This window comes from Sceloporus undulatus, chromosome 4, assembly GCF_019175285.1.
Source record: "Sceloporus undulatus isolate JIND9_A2432 ecotype Alabama chromosome 4, SceUnd_v1.1, whole genome shotgun sequence".
NCBI lineage: Eukaryota > Metazoa > Chordata > Lepidosauria > Squamata > Phrynosomatidae > Sceloporus > Sceloporus undulatus.
In genome coordinates, this window is record NC_056525.1 from 230,956,466 (window position 1) to 230,973,079 (window position 16,614).

Genomic DNA, 16,614 nt, shown 5'->3' on the forward strand with positions numbered 1-16,614 from the left:
GACCTTGAAACGGTGGTACATGCTCTGGTAACCTCTAGATTGGACTTCTGCAATGTGCTCTACATGGGGCAACCCTTGTACCATACCTGGAAGCTACAGTTGGTACAAAATATGGCAGCCAGACTGGTCACTGGTACCTCCAGGGCCAGCCATATTACACCTGTGCTTAAAGACCTGCACTGGCTGCCTATCCGCTTCCGGGCTCAGTACAAGGTGTTGGTGATTACCTATAAAGCCCTATATGGCTTGGGCCCAGGATACCTGAAGGACCGCCTCTCCCCATACATTCCGCCCCACACCCTCAGAACTTCTGGGCAGCAATTACTCAGGGTTCCAGGGGCCAGACTTACCTCCACAACAAGGAGGACGTATTCCATCGTCACCTCTGCCCTCTGGAACACGCTGCCCACAGAGCTCCGCTCGGCTACCTCCCTAGCTCAGTTTAGAAGGGATTTGAAAACCTTCCTATTTCGAGCTGCATTCCCCGAATGAAGCTCCAGATGGCCTTCCTCCCTCTTTTGTCGGCAAGATGGTTGTCTGACTGGGTTTTAATTTGCTTTTAATATGTGTATATTGTTGTATGGTTTTTGTTATCATTGTATTTGATTTTATATGATGTTCACCGCCCTGATCGATGGAAGGGCGGTATACAAATAAAATTTTTATTTATTTATTTATTAGAGGTCCGGCATCTAAAGAGAGTTATAGTGCAGGGCACACGTAAGAGAGTCCCGAGTTCAAGTCTCACAGTGAAAAATTGATAAGCAAAAACTATGAGGAGGCCTGGACTTTCCTGCTGTGCTATCCTGTTAGCCAATGTCTTAGGAGGCTTGGCTCAATGCTGTGCCTAACTTTTCCCAACTCCTTGCATGTAAATATCCCTCCTCTGCAGAATAGACTTCCAGAGCCCCCAAAAGGCCCGTCCCTCCTCTTTGCCCCTCAGCCAATCACCACCCACATGCAAATTTCCTTCTTACCTCATAACGCCCTCCCTGTCAGCTTGGCCAAAAACTCTGTGTTGTGCAGCTCTGGTTTCCTCATTGCCGGGTGGCTAGGGCCTGAACAGCATGGAGCGGTCAAGGCCTAGGAACACCATAGAGCCGTCAATGGCCTGGGGGAGCTTCGAGGCGTCGAGGTCTGGGAATAATATAGAGCCGTGCTATTCCCGGGGTGCATCCACATGAGGAAAATGAAATTCCAGGCAAGGCTGGAATATGAACGAATTTACAATTTCAAGGTGCTACAGGATGCATTTAATAAGATGGGGGTGGACAAGGTGGGTCTCTGCTGGACGGGGGGCAAAGAAAGGATGGTGCCTGAATTGCGCAGGAAGGCCTGTCTTTCCACTTGCCCTTGCTCCCTCTCTCTGCCCCATGGCTTTGGGGTCGCCCAGCAACCAGAGGGTGCAGAAACAGAGATTACAATTTTTCAGTGGTCCAGAGCTATGTCACCCTGAGGGTTAAGTGACAAAGAAAAGCTAAAAAGGTAAAATGGATTTTGCAAAAAGAGAAACTTCAGTCAGCATTTGTAAAATGTTTGGTGTTTTGCTGTTGACTGTCACTTGTTCTTCCTGCAGATCATACCAACTAGAAAGTTGGTTACAATCTTGCCTTCGGTCATTGGTTTAAGAGATTCTTTGATGTCAACTATGATGGCAAGGAGTATAACCCCCTGCTGGCAAGGCAAGGATGTGCCCCCCCCCACTCCAAACCCAGGTGATTAGATCTGCAACAAACCCAAGAAACCCATTGGCACTGCAGGTAATGTTGCTAGAGAGAGGTGGCCTCTCCCCAGGATCCTGGCCTCCAGCATGACCTCAGCTTCCTGGCATCAAGCTTGGCAACTCCAGGGAAGGAGGGAGTAGGGCCCTGCTTTTTATGCCTTGGGGGTAGCTGTAGGGCATGTGAATTGGGGAAAGGAGCATTGAGACAAGCTAGATAGGGGCAAGAGGCCAGCTACATGATAAGGCTTGGCCTGCCTCTTCCCAGCTAAACAACACATCTGAGTAGGTAGCTGTGCTTAAGGTGAGTGAGGAAACTGGCTGCCTGTGGAATCAAGCTGATGTTCCCTGGGAAAGGTCAGAACTAGGAGGAGCTAGTCCAGGTCTTGGTAGGTTGGGAACCTCAGTCAGATCAAAGCTCCTTCTTGGCACTCTTTTTCTGCTGAGGAAGGTGAAGGAGCTACAAGGTCGAGAGTGTGGCTTCTCCAAGCCCCATGAAGTTCTGGGTGCAAGGCCTCCTGGGTCCATTGAGAGATATCAGAGATAACCCATTTGTGTGGATTTGCAGATGACCACTTGAAGAACTTACTGGTTACTGGTAACCTGTCTTTATATATCAACAGATAGATCAAACACAGCAGTGAAACATGAACAGTCCATCAGAGAGGAACACCTTCTGGTTAGGTCATAGAATCCTAGAGCTGGAAGAGACCCCAAGGGCCATCCAGTCCAACCCCATTCTACCCCATGCAGGAACTCTCAATCAAAGCAACCCCAACTGATGGCCATCCAGCCTCTGTTTAAAGACCTTTAAGGAAGGAGACTCAACCACAATCTCCCAGGAAGGAGTTTATTCCACTGTTGAACAGCCCTTACCATCAGGAAGTTCCTCTTAAATGTCCACCATCAGATAATTTCCCCTATTAGAACCCTCTTTATTTTTTATTGTCAGCCTAAGATAGAAGTTCATCTAATATATCCTGCTGAAGATCGTCAAAAGGATTCACATTTAACAAGAAAACATCCCAAGGTAATAAATAATACACTATTTATTTATTTATATCTCTAGCTTTTCTTTGTGAACGAAGATTCTTCTGACAGGCCTTTCCCAAATAGTTTCTCCGGCCATCAGAAGAACTCTAAGATCTCTGACTGCACTTTAGTTATGGTCTATAGTCTGCCGTATAAATATATATTTTAAAATTTATTTTATTTTTATGTATGTTTTATCTCATATATTGTTTAACTATATTTTAAGAGGGGGGATTGAGGGTCTGGAATGTATGCTTTTAATCTCTGTAAGCCACCCCTATTGCATTTTGTAGAGGGGCAGGATATAAATAATTATTATTATTATTATTATTATTATTATTATTATTATTATTGTTATTATTATTATTATTGTCATTATTTTTATAGTATTACTGGTGCTTAATCTGTGCTGGTGAATTTGTCTTCTCGCAGATTGACTTGTAAAATTATTGGCAGATCCAGGTAGTGTGACTGGGTGGAACGGACTTTCCTTGCCACATCCTCCATTGTCCTCAAAGAAGTATCAATAAGCTAAACCTCATTGCCGTTGTCTTGTGCAATTAAACTCCAGCTCCAGTCTGAAAATTGTTTTAAAAAACTCGTTCGTCTTTAGTCTGTAAATGGTTTTTATTTTGTCCTATGGAAAAGAACTTGGGTTCGCTCCATATGATTTCCCTTGATCTAGACACTACTGTATACCTTTATTGAAGCAGCCTAGAATCGCATTGGCCTTTTTAGCTGATTCTAAAAATGGGGAGAATATTATGTCTGAATACTCATTCCCAAAGACCAAAACAATGGGTTACCCAACAGAAAGGAAAAAAATCAGAGACCAGCAAGATTCCTGTTCAGTTGTCCTCCTGGCCTTTGAAATCCTGGACAGCTGGCGCCCCTAAATGCAAGCCCCAGCACCAATTGCAAATGGACTACCCAAATGGAAACCAGACCCCCTCCCCCAATTGCAAGCTCCTCTCAAGAGAACCCAGCCCCCCCAAGCTCCAAATGCAAATGCCTCTCACTGGACACTAGACCCCCACCCTTAATTGCAAACTTCCCCACTGGAAACCAGACCCCCCTCTATTGGAAACATTCCTAGAGGCAAGCAGACCCCCCACTTCTCATTGGCAGCACCTCCCAATGGACACCAGACCTCCACCCTTAATTGGAAGCCCCTCCTAAGGGAAATCAGGCCCCCAGCCCCAATGGCAGCTGCCCCCAATGACAAACAGACCCCAATTACTAAATGAAAGCACCACCACCACCACCACCCAGTCTTAGTCAGACCCCCGGCCCCTATTGCAGATACCCCTCAATGGTAACCAACCCTCCCACCCCTAATGGAAAGTTTTCCCAGTCGAAAGACCCCAACCTCTAAATAAAACCTCCCCTCAATGGACACCAGACCCCCCCCCAGCCCTAGTTGCAAGCACCCCCCAAAATGGCTTCTTGTGGGGGGGGAGGGCTGGGGTGTCTGGGCAGGTTGCAATTGTGGGTGGGGGTTTGGGGTCATTTTAGCCCCTCCCATTCACCTCCTTCTCGCCCCTAATGGGAAGCACCTCCCAATGGGAAGCAGGCCCACCCAATTTCAAGCTCTGCCAGTGCAAACCAGACCCGCCCCCAGTCCCAACTGGAAACTTCCCCAAGGGCAAGCAGACCCCCCACTCCTAATTGGAAGCACCCCCAATGACAAGCAGACCCATTGTTCCGAGTCTCTCGAGCTGCAGAAAACAAGCTTGCTCCCTCCTCAATATGACATCCCTTCAGATATTTAAACAGGGCTATCATATCACCTCTTAATCTTCTCTTCTCCAGGCTAAACATCCCCAGCTCCCTAAGTTGTTCCTCGTAGGGCATGGTTTCCATACCTTTCACCATTTAGTCGCCCTCCTCTGGACACGCTCCAGTTTCTCAATGTCCTTTTTGAATTGTGGTGCCCAGAACTGGACACAATATTCCAGGTGGGGCCTAACCAGAGCAGAATACAGTGGCACTATTACTTCTCTTGATCTAGACACTACAGTGGTGCCTCGGGTTACGAAATTAATTCGTTCCGTGGCACCGTTCGTAACCCGAAAAGCCTTCGTAAGCCGAATTGCCATAGGCGCTAATGGGGAAAAGCCGCGATTCCGTGCGAAAAAGCCGAAAAAAGCACCAAAAGTTTTTTCGTAACCCGAAAAAACATTCGTAACCCGAAACAATGTTTTCCTATGGGATTTTTTCGTATCCCGAAAATTTCGTAACCTGGGTATTTCGTATCCCGAGGTACCACTGTATACTTTTATTGATGCAGCCTAAATTTGCATTGGCCTTTTTAGCTGCCGCATTGCACTGTTGACTCATATTCAACTTGTGGTCTACTTGGACTCCCAGATCCCTTTCACATGTAGTTTCATTCAGCCAGGTGTCTCCCATCCTATATCTGTGCATTTCATTTTTCTACCCTAAGTGCAGTACCCTACATTTCTCTGTGTTGAATTTCATTTTGTTAGCTTTGGCCCAGCTTTCTAGTCTATTCAGGTCATTTTGAATTTTGATCCTGTCCTCTGGAGTATTAGCTATTCCTCCTAATTTGGTGTCATCTGCAAATTTGATAAGTATGCTCCCAATTCTGTCATCCAGGTCATTGATAAAGATGTTGAATAACACTGGGCCCAGGACAGAGCCCTGTGGGACCCACTGGTCACTTCTCTCCAGGCTGAAAAAGTGCCATTGTTGAGCACCCTTTGGGTTCGGCCAGTCAACCAGTTACAAATCCATGTAACAGTTACTTTGTCCAGCCCACATTTTACTAGCTTGTTTTCAAGAATGTCATGGAGAACCCTGTCAAAGGCCTTACTGAAATCAAGATATACTATATCCACAGCATTCCTTTCATCTACCAAGCTGGTAATTTTATCAAAGAAAGAGATTTGTCTGGCATGACTTGTTTCTCTGAAACCCAGGTTGACTTTTTGTGATTATGGCATTGCCTTCTAGATGTTCACAGACTCTCTGTTTAATGATCTGCTCCAGAATCTTTCCTGGTATTGATGTCAGACTAACTGGACGATAATTGTTGGGATCCTCTCCCCCCCCCCTTTTTGAAGATGGGAACAACGTTTGCCCTCCTCCAGTCTGCTGGGATTTCTCCTGTTTTCCAGGAGTTTTCAAAGATTATTGCCAATGGCTCCAATACTACATTTGCCAGTTCTTTTAGTACCCTTGGATGTAGTTCATCTGGTCCTGGAGACTTAAATTCATTTAGATTAACAAGGTGTTCCTCTACTATCTTTTTACTTATTCTGTTCTGAAATTCCCCTATTCTGTCCTCTGCTCCATTATCCTCAGGTTGAGCACCCTTTTCCTTTTCTGAGAAGACTGAGGCAAAGAAGGTGTTGAGTAATTCTGCCTTTTCTCTGTCTTCTGTTAGCATTTTGCCATCTTTTCCACGCAGTGGCCCTCCCATTACCTTCTTATTCCTTTTGCTATGGACATATCCAAAAAATCCCTTTTTATTCTTTTTAACCTCTCTAGCAAGCCTGAGTTCAGTCTGCGATTTAGCTTTTCTGACTTTACCCCTACACATGCCTGCTATTTCTTTGAATTCCTTTTTTGTGATTTCCCCCTTTTTCCATTTCTTATACATATTCCGTTTCAAATTTAGCTCAGTGGAAAGTTCCTTAGTCATCCATCCTGGTTTCTTGAGACACTTCCCATTTTTCTTTCTCACTGGAACTGATTGAAATTGTGCCTTCAGTATCTCCCTTTTGAGAAACTCCCATCCGGCCTGAACTCCCTTCCCTTTTAGTATTTCTGACCTCAATACTTTTCTAAGTTTACTGAAATCCACTCTCCTGAAGTCTAGAATGTGTTTTTGACTATGCCTGGCTTCTCCTTTCCATTGTATAAGGAGGCATTTCATATACTGCTGTGTGTACGACTTTTTTCTGAGTCTGGGTTCTCCGGTTGGGGATCCCCTTCCTCCTCCTCCAACTGCTTCCTTCTCCTGCACAGGTTGCATTTTGGGGGCTTCTTCTGGAGGCCCACCTTCCCAGCCAGAGTCATTTTTCCAACTTTCAAAAAGGAATGGGGTGTGTGCATCTTTGCACACTCATATCTGTGAGTAAGGCAATCCCTTTTTTGCAGCTCTGGGGGGCCTTTAGAGATTGCCATTGGGAGTAGGGCTCTGGTTTCCACTGGGGCAGTTTCCAATTGAGACAGGAATCTGGTTTCCACTGGGGGAATGTACAATGTGGGGTCCATTGGGGGAACGTGCAATGGGGGTAGGGGTCTGGTTTCCATTGGGGGTGCTTGCCATTGAGGAGGGTTTGGTTTACATTGGGGGAACCTACAATTAGGGTTAGGGGGTCCATTGGGGGAGTTTGTGCTAAGTGGTAGGCATATAGTTTCAATTGGAGGAGCCTGTCATTAGATTTAAGCATCTGGTTTTCATTGGGGCATCTTGCCAATATCATTGGGGCTATTGGGGGAGGGAATAACAGAGTAACATCACTCCCCCATACCCACATGGAAAGGTTTGGAGAGGAAAACAGTATGCAAGCAGACTTCCACTGGATTTTTCAGCTGTGCATGCATGCACACTGTGTTACTAAACAAGGCAGGCGACATCAGCTGGTTGCTGAACTTTTATGGTCCCTACCTGAAAGAGAATCCCAGCATGTTTATCTGTGTTTATACAGTGCGTCCTCGCCTTACGCGGGGGATCCGTTCCGGATCCCGCTGCGTAAGGCGAATTCCGCCTATGCTCGAGCCCCATTGGAAACAATGGGGCTCGTGTACGGCGGCGCGGTGGCGCGGCAGCGCATGCCTATTCAATTGAATGGGACGCGCCGCCCCTTCCGTGTGCTGTGGCTTGAGCACATACGCTCAAGTCCGCGTATGGCGCACCCGTGTATGGCGCGGGTGCACTGTACTTTTTTATTAGAAAGAAAAAGAAGAACATGATGTGGAGACAACAGGCAGTTTTGAACCTTAGCACTAGCTAATGGGAGAAAAGCCAGGAAACAGTGAGGGCTGCTCACAGGAGTGAGTATATAAAGGGAGGAGCAGTTTTGCGAGGGTTGTTGATTTTTATTGTGCCCTGAAGGGTGAAGAGCCATTGAGGCTATGTTAGACTGCTGTAAGGGGCAGTTAGAAAGGGGTTTAAGTACCCAAGAAAGGGTACAATTAATTAAACTGTTGTAGTGTCCTACAGTGTTTGGTGACTAGTGGGGTCACAGCTAACCAGAATGGTTATAAGATACAAAAGTTTAATAAAGATTCTGTGAGAACTTAATCTGTAAGGGAACATATATAAAGCTATAAAGAAACAATTACAGTGCGCCTGCATCATACCCGGGCATGCTTTACGCAGCTTTCAGCATACGCTGAAAGCTGCACAGGGAGAAGGGAATGAATGGGGTATGTGCCACATGCACGAGCCCCATTCATTTAAATGGGGCTCGAGCATAGGCAGTATTTGGTTAATGCGGGGGAGTCTGGAACAGATTCCACGCGTAAAGCTAGGGCGCACTGTACAAAGACAAGCTAAAGAAACTGTTAAACTGTGTAACTGATAAAGTATTTATGCACCGTATCCATTGTGAACAGCATCCAATAAGAGAGGCACTGTATTCAGACTGACTTGTAAGTAAATTTCTTACTGTGTTTCAACAAACAGCTGTCTGAAGTGATTTCAGAAACATATTAAAAACACTACCAACATTGAGAAAAGGTTTTTTAGGTTTGGGACACATTAGATAGTGGGTGTGTGGATACTAAAAGTAGCTGGCGCCAAGCTGGGAGGAATTTGAAACCCAGAGGTCTGGCATCTAAAGAGAGTTATAGGGCAGGGCACACGTAAGAGTCCCAAGTTCAAGTCTCACAGTGAAAAATTGATAAGCAAAAACTGTGAGGAGGCCTGGACTTTCCAGAAGAGCTGGCAAGAAATGTTAGCTCCCACATTCACCCTATACACTTGTTTTATATGCTTAAGAGCAGAGTAACATAGTCACTGGGCATTTACTAGTTAATGAAACAGGTCTGTAACAAATACTAATGAAGTGGCTTTCAGTATTCAGCTCATTATTTAGGGATAGATAAGAATGTTTCAATGTTGGAATGTCCAAGAAACTGATCCTTTGTTAGGATGGGGTGATCATCTCCCTCTGCCTGGAAAGGTCTGCATTTCTCAGGATAAAGGAGAAAGTACATTACAAATCAGGAAAAAATCAAGATTCTATGGTCTTGTCCTAAGGGGAGAATCAGATGTTCTCCAGTGCAGAAAACCCGACACTGGAATGGCATCTAGTTCATCATGGCTTTGGCCAGATGCAAAGATGGGAGCTAACTTTACCTTTGCCTTACAGTTTACTCCTGCATCCTGCTTGACACCTTCATATAATAAATAAACCACTGTTTTGATGCCATTGCGATTGTTTCATTTTGACAGACCCTCAAGCCTTAATTGACTTGGGAAGTGAGTGGATCAGGGCCTTGAAATCATTACACTGTGTGAGTTCTGGAGCGCAGTCTAGAACCACGCTTTCACTAATGGCATGGTATTAGCACTAATATTAGTTTAATTTATATCTTCACTGGTCTGAACATTAGCTAAATGCAAATACTTTTGCATTTATCCATTTGCCACCTTTCCCAAGAATCCCTCTTTCTCTCTTTTTTCCCCATGCTAAAAGGAACAGCAAGCCAGTCGAAGTAGTAGCGGCTGATATGTTCCGTATTTTTCTCTTTTGTAAAACAGTTGCTGGCATGATTCAAACTTGATCATTGTTCTTCAGAAAATTTGCCCCATTCTGTTGAAAGACGATGCACATCCCCTACCTCTGTAGATTATCCCCAATTCAGATTGGGCCATCCATGAAAAGCCATGGAAAATTAATAGGGACTGAAGCAACAGACTGAATTTATTCTAGTCTTCTATCCTCCCCTGATTTGCTTTGCTCTTGGGAGGAGGAGGCTCAAACTACAAGTCTCCCCAAAGGCTGTATAATGACCCATTTCTAAAAAGGAATATTTGGCAAGAAATTCAGCAGTATTCAGAGCACCATATCATTTTAGCTAAATAGAAGCAGGTCCACTAGGTTCCAGTTAACAACATGGCTACTGTAAAGACTGGCAGGTACAACAGGGAATGCACCAAGGTTGACCTCAACAGGTTAAAATAACATCTGACACAGAAAAACAAGACATTCTATTCCCAGTCAATTCAGAAAAAGCACATTAACAGTGGGTGCTCACAAGAGAGGAACTTTAAGAGCAGTGTGACAGAAAGAAGGCAGTAAGCAAAAAGGAGTCTGGGTAACATCAGAAAAAGAATGCCACACTCAATTTTCCTACCAGAGAAAACCACTGTCAGGTATAGCACAGAGTAGTTGACCACAACTAGGGAAAGATCTGAAGATAAAGATACAAACAGCAATAGCTTCCACTTGGTTGTGGCCACTCAGGGAAAGAGGTGGAAGGTCTTCTTAGGTGGAAAGAACCTTTCATTTGAAGCAGTCAAGAAACACAGGCCCTGCCTGCCAAGTTGAAGCCCCTCCCCCACCTCCATCTTGAGGGAGAGAAGCAGAGTTTTGTTTGTTGTTGTTTTTTTTTTTTTGTTACTTGCTTTGTTGTTGTATATGCATATGTATGCTGTAAACCGCTTTGATCGTAGGAAAAGGGTATACAAATAAATCATATTATTATTATTATTATTATTTATTATATTATTTGGTTACTGTTAGGGATTTCCAAAAGCTCTGAAACTGCAAGCACTCCCTCAATAAGCAAACCAAGACTGACTGGTAACTTCAACTGCAATGCCAGAAATACAGTCCTGATTCATTCAGCAGATGATTCATGTCTCAAAGATATTAGTTCTGACAGCACAGTTCCAAAATATTATGAAGGGAGTTGAACAGACCCCGCGCCCGCCAGTACCAAGATTAATCTCCATTTAAACACAAACTCCCACATTCTTAGTTTTTAACTGATGTGTCTGTTCATGTGTGCTGTTCCCTGCTTGATCCATGGGGAGAGATGGGAAGAAATAAGTTGGTGCTGATATTGAAAGGTACTCCAAGTACCACATACAAAACACAAAGAATTTCATAACTAAATTAGCACCTTGTACAGGTATTGTATTTGTGTCAGAACTTCAGCTTTTTTTCCTCCCCCCATATCCATATCCACATGTACATCTGGATTCAAAAAAGCACAGCCACTGTGCTCTGCATGTCCTTATTCCTCTTTGGTCTACAGTGTAACTTTTCTCTCCCATGTCATTCTCTCCACTTCAAGCTCTCCTTACGAGCTTACAAGTTAAAACAAGGACTAAAACAAACATTTTAAAATTGCATCAGAACAAAATTCTACTTTTTAAAATGGTTTAAGATTCACAGAAAAGCGTGAAACTACTGAACAATGATGTAATGGAGAACAAGGCCTGGCCATCTCTGGAGAATCAGACTGGAAATCCAGCAGTTCTGAAACTGACCCCAAGACCTGAAGTTTCCCAGCCCATTTCACCTGGTTGTGGCACTCAGCTTGTGGAATGTCCTCTGCAGGGAGGCTCATCTCATGACTAACTTGATATCATTCTGATGCTAAGCGAAGGAATTTTAATTCTTCCATGTATTACTTTTATGTTAGTCTTATATAATGTAGAGATTCCATGCTTTTGTTGGAAGTGAGCTTTCTCTCTCTATGAAACATTAAGGGCTCTTTTCTTTCCAATCTATGGGCTTCAACACACATAGTTCTCCATGTACAGTAATGACAACAGACCCAATAATAATTTTACAGAGTTACAACAGATGGTTACCTTCATCAAAATCAGCATCATCCTCTGTATGCTGAGGGAAAGGGAAACAGTTGGTGATTTCAAGCCTGTCATCCACTACTAGCCCCAGCAGTACACCTTGGACCACTTCGTTGCCTTGGCCCTCTTCTTGATAATGTTTGATGATCTTCAGCACAACCTGAAACAAAAAGCTTTGATCAGAATGGCTTTATTTAAAACAGAGATGGGCAGTGTAGCCTCTGGGCACAGTGTGGCCCCTGGACCTCACTTTTGTAGCCTCTGAAGCCCCAAATAGCCCCTCACAGCTCTCAAACTCCCCCCAAATAAAATATTTTACAAATCTGGTGTGATGTCCAGCCAGGACTGTTTGAATCTCCCTCTACATTTTCTTTCATATTGGTTCAGGCCATGGTATGTTTTAGTGTAGGAAATGTTCATTGTATTAGTTGTGGGAGGAGCTTTAGGATCCCCTGCATTTTTCCAGGTTTGGTTTGCCCCTTCCCAGCATGCTCTGTTATAGCTAGCGGCTTTTAGTTTGAGGCAGTCTTTGCTGTGAGCTTGCAGAGAGCTGTCTTTTGTGGCAAACAGACCCAGACAGCCGGAAAGGGCATTTCTTACATGTTAGCCAAATCAGTTACCAGGAACTAGTTAGCCAATTTAGTTACCAAGAACAAGTTAGCCATTTTAGTTACCAGAAACAAGTCAGCAAAATTAGTTACCTACATCCAGTCAAAGAATTCAGGAGCTGAAAGACCCTGCACCAACTCCATTGAGTGAGGAGATCAAAACAAGATCAAACCCAGAGAGATGACATCCTGAAGATTGCTGAAAGTCAAACTATAAAGTATCTTTTATTTCAAGTTATCTAGAGCTGGGGAGGAGAAAACTCTTTATTTTTATTCTTTAAATTAAACTTCCCCCTTTTTGAACTTTACATTCAGCATAAGAGCCTTTTTGGGTAAAAGAGTTTGATCTCACCAGGGTACCGGCGTTGCACACCCAAATCTGCCACCATCTTTAGCTGGGTGTGTCTTCACATCTGGCATGATTTGAGGCCAATTTGTGCTTCTCTTCTTTCTATTCCAATTTTTGCCCTCAAATCACAATGAAAGCACTCCAAATGCCTGAAAACAGGTATATCCCCAACACATCTCCACAAGCACCCTACAACCCTGTATTGTGTGTGTTTTGGGTGCCTTCAAGTCATTTACAACTTATGGCAACCCTAAGGTGAACCTATATGGGTTTTTCATGGCAAGATTTATTCAGAGGAGGTTTGCTATTGCCGTTTCTTGAGGCTGAAAGCATGTGATTTGCCCAAGGTTACCCAGAGGGTTTCATGAATGAGCTGGGAATCAAACACTGACTTCCAGAGTTATGGTCCAACACTCAAAACACTACAAACCCTGCACTACTCCCAGATAATTCCATTCTCTTAAAATGGTGACAGGAATAGCAATAGCAAGTACATTTTATACCGCTTACCAATGCACCAAGCAGCTTCCAAAGTGTAAGCTAATTGCCCCCAACAAGCTGAGTACTCATTTTAGTGACCTGCAGAACGATGCCAGGCTGGGTTGACCCGGAACCCCTGGCTGGTACTGGACTCACAATTTTGTGGTTTGTGAGTGAATGGCTGTATTTAACCACTGCACCACCAGGGTTCGCCAAGGAAGTGGAATTGCTCAGAAAGTTTCAGTACATGGGGGGGCGGGATGGAAACTAGCCTGTGGCTCACACACATTGGCCAACATCAGATTTAGAATGATATTCAATTCAATTAACCAGCAATATTCAGGTACTACATAATATTTAATTAAAATATGATTGAAGCATCCCATTGTTTGAACATGGACAAGACATCCCTGATGTTTGAACACACTAATACAGTTAAACGAAGAAGAAAAATATGCCAAGGAATTAAGGATCAGGGAGAGGGATATATCCTTAGTCCATCAAGGGCCTACATTCAATGTATGCTCTGAGCATAGCTGTGCCAGATTTAAATGTTCCATGACCCCATGATAGGTTTGGCTTTGTGATAGGTTCCCTATAGATCACCCTAGTCGGAAATGATTTGGAGGAACAAAACAACAAGTGAGAGCCAGAGCCAGAGAGCTAGGATCCTTGGAGAAGTGAAGGCCACCACATGCATGCTAGACCTTTGACCTTCCTGGCTCTTGAAAGCAGTTAGACGGGGGCTGGCTGAGTGGGTAAGGGGGCTGGTGAATGCCTCACTGCAGCGAGGCAGATTTCCATCCTGTCTAAAGAAGGCTGTGGTGAGGCCATTACTGAAAAAGGCCTCCCTGGATCCTGCCTCCTGGATAACTATAGGCCAGTCTCTATTTCATTCTTGGGCAAGGTTCTGAAAGGGGCGGTGGCCTCTCACCTCCAGGGGTTTCTGGATGAAACAGATTATCTAGATCTATTTCAATCTGGTTCCAGATCTGGCTATGGGACAGAGACAGCTTTGGTCACCTTGGTGGATGACCTCCGCAGCAAACTGCATAGGAAGATGGTGTCCCTGTTGGTGCTCCTGGATCTCTTGGCAGCTTTCAGTACCATCAGCCATGGTATCCTTCTGGGCTGCCTCTCTTGGATGGGACTTAGGGGCACTGTGATGCAGTGGTTCTGGTCATTCTTGGAGGTAGTGCTGGGGAACTCCTGTTCAACCCCTTGGCCATCAACCTATGGGTCCCTCCGGTTTCTGTTCTGTCCCCTACATTATTCAACATCTACATGAAACTGCTGGGAGAAATCATCCGCAGCTTTGGCATGCAGTGTCACCAATATGCAGATGACACCCAACACTATCTCTCCTTCCCATCTGAATCCAAGAAAGCTGTCTCTGTATTGAACCAGTGTCTGCGGTCAGTAATGGACTGGATGAGGGCAAGCAAAGTGAAGCTTAGAGGTGCTCCTGATCAGTTGTATGGCAGATCAGGGAATAGGGACTCTGCCTGTGCTGGATGGGGTTACACTCATTCTGAAATCTCAGGTTCACAGCTTGGGTGTGCTCCTGGACTCTACTCTGAACCTGGATGCCCAGGTCTCAGCAGTGGCCAGGAATGCATTTGCACAGCTAATACTGGTGTGCCAGCTGCATCCATTCCTTGAGACATCAGATCTGGCTACAGTGACACATACATTGATTACATCCTGTTTGGATTACTGTAACACACACTATGTGAGGCTTCCACTATTCAGAAACTTCAGTGGGTGCAAAACACCATAGTGAGAATGCTGACTGGGGCTAGTTATAGGTAGCATATAACTCCCTTGCTGAAACAGCTTCACTGGCAATTGGCTTGTTTTCAGGCACAATTCAAAGTGCTGGTAATGACGTATAAAGCCCTACATGGCTTAGGTCCAGACTATTTTAGAGACCGTGTCTCTCCATATGAACCTGCTAGAGTCCTAAGATCTGCAGGAGAAGACTTACTCTCAGTCTCGCCACTATCAAAGGCTCACCTGATGAGGACACAAGAGAGGGACTTTTCAATGGCTGCTCCCGTCCTCTGGAATGCCTCTCCACGAGAAGCAAGGCTAGCCACCTCCCTGCTTGCCTTTTGTTGGCAAGCAAAAATGGTTTCATTCAGGCAGGTTTTTAAAGTGTAACCATGGGATAGCTTTTATATGGGTTGTTCGTTATATAGGGTGGGTATTGTGGTTTTAATGTTTGTAATTTTATATTGTTTTTAGCTGATGTTTTTAATTGTTTTACTGTAATATGTTTGTTAGACTTTTTATTTGTGAGCTGCCTTGGGTCCCTTTCTGGGGGAAAGGTGGCATAGAAATCAAATAAATAAATAAATAATGGTAGTGATGATTGCTATTACTACAGTCATCCCTCCATATTTGCGGCTTTGATATTTGCGGATTTGATTATTCACGGATTTCATTAATATGTTCTCTCTAGGTCCTCCAGTGCAACTCTGTGGTCAACTTTAACTAAAAGTTGCACTGAAAGACCATTTGTAGCTACTCCAGTGCCATTCTATGGTCAGTGTATGTTGGACATTGACCACAGAGTTGCACTGGAGGACCTAGAGATTCCTAGAGAGGTGTCCTCTCAGGTAAAAACAGTGTTTTTGTTATTTGAGGTTTTTCCATATTCATGGGGGTCTTGTTCCTCTAACCCTAGCAAATACAGTATGGAGGGACAATTGTATTTATATTCTACCTTTTTCCCAGGACTGGAACTCAAGGCAACTTAGGCCCCATACAGACAGGCCAAAATAAAGCTGCTTTGAGTCACTGTTCAGGTATGCTGTTTCAATGATGCATGCGTCCGAAGAGTTTGGAAGCTGTGCCAAACCCACGATCCAGTCCTAAGGACTGTAGTGTAGCTTTGGCGCATCTTCCAGACTCTTCGGACGCATGCATCATTGACATAGCATAGTGATTCGAAGCAGCTTTATTTTGGCATGTCTGTATGGGGCCTTAGACATTAAAAACGTTGCAATTAAAATATACAATATAATTTGCACAAATAATTTGTCTCAGTAGAGCAGGCCACTAGTCCCAAATGAAAGGACTAAGTGGCAAGATCCCAGCATGTTCATCCTCTCTCATCCACCTCCCAAACACTGTATTTAACTGAAACTTTTCCTACAGATGGGGGTAGGGATCATGGCCTACATGTGAAAACGAGCATAACGTCAACTATGCAGAATGCAGGGCCTGCCAGGTTCAGAAAAAAAGAGCAAAGGTAATCAAATGCAGAGCCCTTCCAAAATAATCAAGAGAACCCAGAGTCAAATTTCTGCTCAAGCTGAACAAATTGCCAAGCAGAAGAGAAGGTTTCATTAAGGAAATTTATATGAGGATTAACCTTCTGCTCAAATACTTTAGCACCCCCTCCGTTAATTGAAATACGTAATAGATATGCAACCCCATTATAGGATGCATCGATGCATTCCCAAGGAAATGATCACAAGCCTTGGCACCTAAATTCAACACAGCCTGAGGGCTAGGTTGTCATGTTCTATTGAATGGAACTACTAAATATGACAAAAGCCAACTTTTTCCAACAGTAGCAAGCTCTGCCTTCCAGTTGCAGTTCCATTTAAAAGAGAGT

General features: G+C 44.2%; 1 protein-coding gene across 1 annotated transcript in view; it reads right to left on the reverse strand.

Annotated features, from left to right (window-relative positions):
* Nucleotides 1-16,614, reverse strand: part of EIF3H (eukaryotic translation initiation factor 3 subunit H) — a 144,064-nt gene that overhangs the window by 73,673 nt on the left and 53,777 nt on the right. Inside the window, exon 2 of the mRNA XM_042462275.1 lies at nt 11,556-11,712. The gene's annotated coding sequence lies outside the window, so the exon portion shown is untranslated. The remainder of the gene's footprint in view (nt 1-11,555; nt 11,713-16,614) is intronic.